Source organism: Schistocerca americana, chromosome 1 (assembly GCF_021461395.2).
Source record: "Schistocerca americana isolate TAMUIC-IGC-003095 chromosome 1, iqSchAmer2.1, whole genome shotgun sequence".
Lineage (NCBI taxonomy): Eukaryota > Metazoa > Arthropoda > Insecta > Orthoptera > Acrididae > Schistocerca > Schistocerca americana.
Window position 1 is genome coordinate 1,003,111,582 of NC_060119.1, and position 7,997 is coordinate 1,003,119,578.

Here is a 7,997-nt window from a genome sequence, read left to right on the forward strand (position 1 = left end):
CAAAATTGATAAATTCTGCCAGCGTGGGCGAAAGCCATGTATTTAATATATTCATTTGACAATTGGACCTACCAATGGGAACAGAGGAGATCTGAGCTAGTCCAATAGCATACTGCTTCTAAATTATCAGGTTACACGTGAACTAGCACAATTATTTTATTAGTGGCATATGCATTCAGAACTACACATTCTTGGCTATTAGGTTTGAATTTATTTTACTTCTCAATCAACAGCTCCTCATTTTGTCCACAGAATGGAGTAAGATTTATGGCAAAGTGTGTCATGCAACATCACATCCATGTGGTAAACACACATATTTATTATACTACGTTTCTCTAAGTATTTCAAAAGTATGTTACTTAATTCTATCTGTTGTTTTTCCTTGATATAAGGAGATTCAATTGTCTTATGTTTTGTTGTTGTCATTTTCACTGTAATGATTTGAGAAACTATCTTCAGGTGCACTCTTTGCCTTCAAAAAAAATGTTTTAGTTCCCTGGTAGTACTTACCATGTTTGTAATAAGTCAACTTCAATATATGTGCCCTCAATGCATAAATAGCACTTACCCAAAGAAAAGTCAAATTTTATGTCCTTTTCTCGGAAAAACGATGCCCAGCAAACAAGTGAACACAAGACCTTTCAAAATTAGGAACAGGTGTACCACAGCTCCATTTCCATTGACAACATGTACTTGTGTCTGCCACTTGTTGGGTTGTGACTTAGCATCTAGAGTTCCAACACTAGAGGCACCTGTATCTAATACTATTCTGGTAGGAATTTTTCTCACCATGTGGTGTATCGGGGCTTGCTCTAGAACTTGTATATGAATAGTACATTTATGTTGATCCATAGTTACCTCATCTACAATATCAGTTCCGTCATTATACTGTGATAAATTGACATGACTGTCTCGATTTTCCCCACCCCATGATACAACTGCCATTGGAGGGCTTAATGAGGTTGGAATTAGAATGAAGAAGCTTCAGTACAGTAGTTTGTGGTGGCTTATTGGTAACTTCAACAATGTTCACCAAATGACCTTGATGTTGCCAAACTAGTGTCAGGCGGACCATGTTATATGTAACTATTTTGGGGGCAAGTATTGCGACGTTTCCTTGGTTCTGGATTTCATTACTTGGATTCCAGTAACAGTTATTGTTATTTCTAAAACTTTGCCCATCCCCATTTCCTTAGTAAGCAGGGCAGTAACAATTATTACTAAATCTCCTTCTGTTATTACGATTTGAATTGTTTGGACAGTGGTTTGTACTATGTGCATCCTGTCTGGGTGACATAGGAGGTGATGTCACTGGAGCAACGCGGTAGCCATTAGTGGGGCTGGTATGAGTGTGCATGTGCAGGTAACTTGTCTGCGGGCTGCTATTGTGGTCATTATTGTTGTGGTTACAGAGCTCATTGTCTTCATGAATAAGATAGATAGAAACTAGAGTAGAATAAGAGTTGTGTGACAGAAGTAATGAGGCTGCCAACACTGCAAGCGATCTAGCAACACTGTCGTGTTCTACTTGTGTAGACCAGTGAGTTCATCTCTTCCAGATGCTCAGTACAAGTTTCAGCTCTGTACAGCAAACGTGTGGTTTTTGAAAGTGTCAGCAGTGAAGTTTGTGTTTTTGTTGTTTGTTACAAAAATTGAACAATAGAATTTAGAACAATTTTGTGCCATGAAGTCCTATGTTAGAATTGGAGAGTCTGTGAGTGTAACCTTTGTTAAGTTGAAACAGGCCTTTGGGGAACATTCCTTATCAAGAGCACAAGTTTTTCGCTGGCACAGATCAGTTTTGGAAGGCTGAGAATATGTTGAAGATTAACATTGCTCAGGGAGACCTTCAGCTTAAAACCAACAAAAACATCAGGTGTTTGCATGCTCTTTTGAGATCAGACCAACATTTAACAAAAAGGATGATGAGTGACCTGTTAAATTTGAACACTTTCGCTGAACATCAAATTTTAACTGAAGTTTTGCATGTGTGAAATGTTTGTACCAAAATGGTGCCAAAAACCTCACAAGTGACCAGAAGGAGAAGCAGAGAAACGAGTGCACTGATCTTCTTGAGAGGAATGTCAATGACCACAAATGGTTCAAGCATGTGATCATCGGTGATAAATCCTGGATTTTAGAGTACAATCCTGAGGCAGTATGGCAAAGAGAGGAGTGGTACACTGAGACATCTCCTTGACCAAAAAAGCTTGAATGAGCAGATCAAAGATCAAAACAATGTTGATTTGCATTTTTGACAGTAGGGGTACTGTGCATAAAGGATCTGTTCCCCCAGGGGAAAGTGTCAACCAAGTGTTGTGCAAAGATGTCCTTGAAAGACTCAGAAAAAAGGTGAATCAAGTGGGACTGGACATTGCAGACAAGTAGATACTGCATCATGACAATACCCAATGTCATGTGGCCAACTTCATCACAGAATTTTTGATCTCGGAAGATATTGTTGTTCCAGAGCCGGCCTATTCACCTGATGTGAGACCTTGTGACATCTTTCTTTTCCTAAAATTAAAAGAAACATGTTTCAAAAGACGTCATTTTGAGACTCTGGAGAACATTCAAAAGAAAATCATTGACATGTTGAAGGCCCTACCTATTGAAGCTCAAGTGTTATATGCTGTTTAGGCAAATGACATACAACATGAACAACAAGGGTCCCAACAAAGTTCCCTGGGGCACACCCGAAGCTACTTCTGCAACTCATGATGACTCTCCATTCAAGATAACGTGCTGTGAGCCCTACCAAAAAGTCCTCAATCCAGTAACAAATTTCACTTGATACTCCATATGACTGTACTTTTGAAAATAAGTGTAGGTGTGATAATGAGTCAAATGCTTTACGGAAACCAAGAAATACTGCATCTATCTGACTGCCTTGATCCAAAGATTTCAGTACGTCATGTGAGAAAAGTGCAAGTTGGATTTCACATATCTGTGTTTTCGGAATCCTTGCTGGTTTGCATGGAGGAGCTCATTCAGTTTGAGATACCTCATTATAGTTGAGCTCAGATTGCGTTCTAAGATTCTACAACAAATTGATGTCAAGGATATTGGATGGTAGTTTTGTGGATGACTTCTGCTACCATTGTTGTAGATGGATGTGACCTGTGCTTTTTTTTTTAAGAACTGGCCACTGATTTTTGTTTGAGGGATCTACAGTAAATTGTAGTTGGAAGAGGGACCAACTCAGCTGCAAATTCAGTATAGAATCTGACAGGGATTCCATCGCGCCATGGAACTTTGTTCAGTTTTAAAAATTTCAGCTGTTTCTCAACACAGGATTTCAGCTTTTGCTCTGCTACTCTCAGTTTCAGTTCCTCTCTCATTTGCTAGGGACTGGACACTAATTCTGGTGACAGTAACAGCCTTCACATAAAACCAGAATTTCTTTGGTTTTTGTGAAAGACCATCTGATAACATTCTGCTACAGTAGTCACTGAAGGTATCACATCTTGCTCTCATGACAGTCAAACACATTTTATTCAGCATGTCTCTATCTATAGCCCTATGCTTTGTTTTATAGTTATTATGCAGTAATCTCTGTTTCTTTAGAAGTTTCTTTACAGTGACTGTATGCTATGGAGGATCCTTCCCATTATGAACTGTTCTACTGGGTACATATCTATCCAGTGCATTGTCAATTAAATTTGAGCCATAGTTCCTCTACATGCTCTTGTGCTGTGCTGAAAGTTTTGGATTCCTCATTGAGATATGACACTACTGATTTTTTATCTACTTATAGTTTACTGAATATAATAGAGGGAAACATTCCACGTGGGAATAATTGGCCCAAACTCTTTGTCTTTAAATATGTCTGCTTGTGTCTGTATATGCGTGGATGGATATGTGTGTGTGTGCGAGTGTATACCCGTCCTTTTTTCCCTCTAAGGTAAGTCTTTCCGCTCCCGGGATTGGAATGACTCCTTACCCTCTCCCTTAAAACCCACTTCCTTTCGTCTTTCCCTCTCCTTCCCTCTTTCCTGACGAAGCAACCGTTTGTTGCGAAAGCTAGAATTTTGTGTGTATGTTTGTGTTTGTTTGTGTGCCTATCGACCTGCCAGTGCTTTCGTTCGGTATAGTTTACTGAACATATATATCTTTCTGGTTGCCTTAGTTGTCCTTTGTACTTTGATAATCATTGTTGCCACAACCACTTCATGGTCACTGATACCAGTTTTGATGCGGACATTCTCAAAGAGATCAGGTCTATTTGTTGCCATTAGAGCCAATATATTTCCATCATGAGTGGGGTTCCGAGCTATCTGTTCTGGGTAGTTTTCAGTGAAGGCATTTGTTAATGTTTCACAGGATGTATTATCAGGCCCACCACTAACAAAACAGTAATTTTTCCAGTTAATTGTTGGATGATTAAGGTCTCCACTGATGATTACATTATGATTGGGGAACTTCTGTACAAGTGAACTGAGGTTTTCTCTAAAGTTTTCGGTTATATCAAGAGATGAGTTTGGTGGGCAACAAAAGGATCCAGTTATCATTTTATGCCCATCCCCAATACTGAGTCTTGCCCAGTCAGTCTCACATGCAGCTTCAGTTTCCATCTCGGTGAATTTGACTTTCTTGTCTACTGTGACAAATACATTACCTCCATTTCCCATTTGCTTATCCTTTCAATATACACTAAAATTTCCCCAAAAATATCACTGCTATCAGTTCAGGTTTCGACCAGCATTCCACACAGTGTTATATGAGCTTCACTGCTTTTCAGAGATGCTTCAAACTCTGGCACTCTGTTGTGAATGCTTTTGCAGTTAACCATCCTAATCTTACACTGATACTTCTAGGTCTCCTGTGCCTACTATTATCTGGATTGGATGGAGAGTCACCTAATCTAAAGAAAACCCCTATGTGCACCCCACACACAGTCTGCTGCCTGAGTAGCAGCCTCTGATGTTGAGTGCAAACCTGACTCATTTTGGGGGGACCCTACAGTTCCCATTCTTATAGCTCAAGTTGATGAAGTTGAAGCCTAGTTTGTCACAGAACCTTTGAAGTCTCTGGCTCAGAACCAAAGGCCATGATCAGTTCTGGGGACAATGCTGTAAATTGTTAGCTTTGTTGAAACTTCATGCACAAGGCTGGTCTTCTCAACCTTGTCCGTCAGTTGCTGGAATGACAGAAGTATGATCTCAGAACCCAGATGACAGGCATCATTTGCTTCAATGTGCACCACAATTTGAAGTTGGTTGCACCCTGTTTCCTCAGTGGCTGTTGAAATGGCCCCTTCAGTGTGTTAAATGAGGAGCAGGAGGAATACAGCCAAGCAAGAGAGTAGATGATGATGCTGAAGCACCAGCATATGTCTTTGAAACAAGCAACTGATGAAATAAAGTCAGAGGATGTAGTCATACAATATTCATGCTATCTTTGATATTAGGAAGCTGTGGAGAGATGATAAAATCTGTGATTACAACAAGAACAGACAGAACAGAAGCAAACCAATGTTGCTTTACCTATAGAAAGTACATTTGTATAGCCTTCCATTATTATTATTATTATCATTATTACTATTATTACTACTACTATTGTATTTCAACTTGTATTTTGGAAAGCATTATAGGGGTTTTCTAAGTTCATTTTGCTATATAATAATGCAAAGTTAATTATTTATGTGTAACTGAATTGTTGTACTATGTATTTTCAGGTATGTCAAATGACTTTGTGCTCTTACCCCCAGTTAACAGCATTAGAGGAGTTTGTGGCAGAGAGAAAGGAAAAGCTCAGGAAAAAGGAAAGCCTTCCATTGGAAATAGTAAAATACTGTATAAACTGGAATAATCCGCACCCTCGCGTAACCCGTGCACCCTAATTTTGAGGGAGGGAAAATTTTTTCTTTTTTTCCTTTAATTTGTTTCATTTACAAACAAAAAATTCTAATGTAATGATGCATTCAAAATTACGTATAATTGGTTTGAAGAAACGCATCATAATCTTCTCATGCTGTTGAGCAGGTTGATAAATCGTAAAACGCAACCGATTCAGCAGCGTGCAGCTGGCTGGCCGGCGGGCCTGCAGGCTGGCCCATAAGGCGGGCGGGCGGCCGACTCTCTCTCTCTCTCCTTTTTTTTTTTGCAATAAAATATTTTAGTCGATACGTATGTTTCCTTATGTCTCTATTCATCAGTACTTTCATCGTCATCACTAGCGGGAGAATAATTGTTGTTGTCACCATCTTCTCATAGACCGTCATCCTTTGTTCCATCCAGTGAATTTGTGATACGACATTTTTTGAAGAATTTTTCCAGCAGTGGTTGTGGAATGGAGTCCCATACTCTTTTCACACACTCACAAATCTGGGGCAAATCCGGCCCGTTTGATTTTTCCACTCGGTGTGAACTTGCAGTTTTAATCATTGCGTATATCGCTGTTTAAGTGCAGCTTTGAGTGGCCAATTTATACACACATCTAGTGGTTGTTAGGCCTCCAGGGTAAAGACCAAGTCAGTTTTCCCTTCTTGTAATTTGTCTCATTTCCTTAGCTGTATATCTGCGGAAGCTGTCTAGGACCAACATGTTACATAAATTCAGTAACGCACCAGGACGATGTTGCCAAACATGCGTCATCCAGCCAATCACACGATCATTGTCGATCCACACTGTCGGATTTGCTCTCACTAATATGCCTTTCACTGATATTTTCGGAATAGTTTTCCTTTTAATTATATAAATTAAGGTGGTAGCTTTTGTCCATCGGCAGTTACACACAACATCACTGTACACTTTTGCTTCTTACTGCCGCCAGTTCATGTCATGGTGTTGGATTCTCCTTTCCTGTTCGCGGTGTTGTCGAGCGGCATCTCAAAATAGGACTGTTCACCTCGCAGATTTATCACGTAAGGATGAAAATGCACAATTTTTTCCTCGTAATCGCGTGGAAGCCGTTGAGCGATGGTAGTTTTCCTCCGGAATCCTAATCCATTTTGGTTGAAAAATCTTGATAGCCAGCCCCGGCTAGCTTTGGAACTGGTAATGCCTAGTTCTTTGGCTAAACCCAATGCTTTAAGTTGGCACGTTTCACTCGTCTCCGCGCATCCGTATTGTTGCTTATCTACATAATCGCAGAGCCTTTTTTCGAGGTCCGGATGCTCCGCTTTTTGGCTGCGAAATTCCCGGCGATTACACTTAGCTCCTTGAAGCCACGTTTTGTTTTTTCGCCAATCGCGAATACAACTCTGGCTCACGTGGTACTTTCTTCCCGCTGTACGGTTTCCAATGTTCCCGGCTTCTTCAATAACTTTTAGTTTTTCTTTTTCAGTGTACGAGTGATAACGAGAAATTGTAGGTATAATTAACAAGTTTGAAGACATCGTTAATACTTCACTTCTAACGCTCTACTGACACGTCACAGACTGAGGCCACAACAATGCAACAGTATAATGAGATATATCGTTGGAGGCGGAACAGTACCAACCTTGTTTTGAATAATCTGCGCAGCCCAGGTTTTCGTCTTTATGTTCTGGAGAAAACATGTGCGGATTATTCGATTATATATGGTAGCAAATGATGGAACACATCTACAGAAGCTGTTCCTGGAAGACAGCTAAGGCAGAATATCTTGAAGGCAGCACTAGGTGAGACCTTCAGGCTGTGTGAAGTGTTCTGTCAGAAAGGGTATTTATTCTAATGCATGGAGGCTAGTAATTGATGACAGCATGCTTCAACACATAAAAAAGTGTACGGAAAGTAGGGCACGTCAAGAATTACATGATGATGATGATGATGATTGGACCTCTGGCCTAGATGCGATAGAAGCCACAATATCACTTACACATTTACTAGGTGTATATGCAGCAAAAAGCTTTCGATTGAAGTTGTTATGGTCGAATACATGTGGATCAGCATTTTTCCAGAATGCAATGAGCAGATGTAAATCCACTGCAATTTTGTGGTTTATGGGATTTGACGAAAAGGACACATGTTCCCAAAGACTAAGGACAGATCGTTTTGCACCTGCTACCCCTGTGT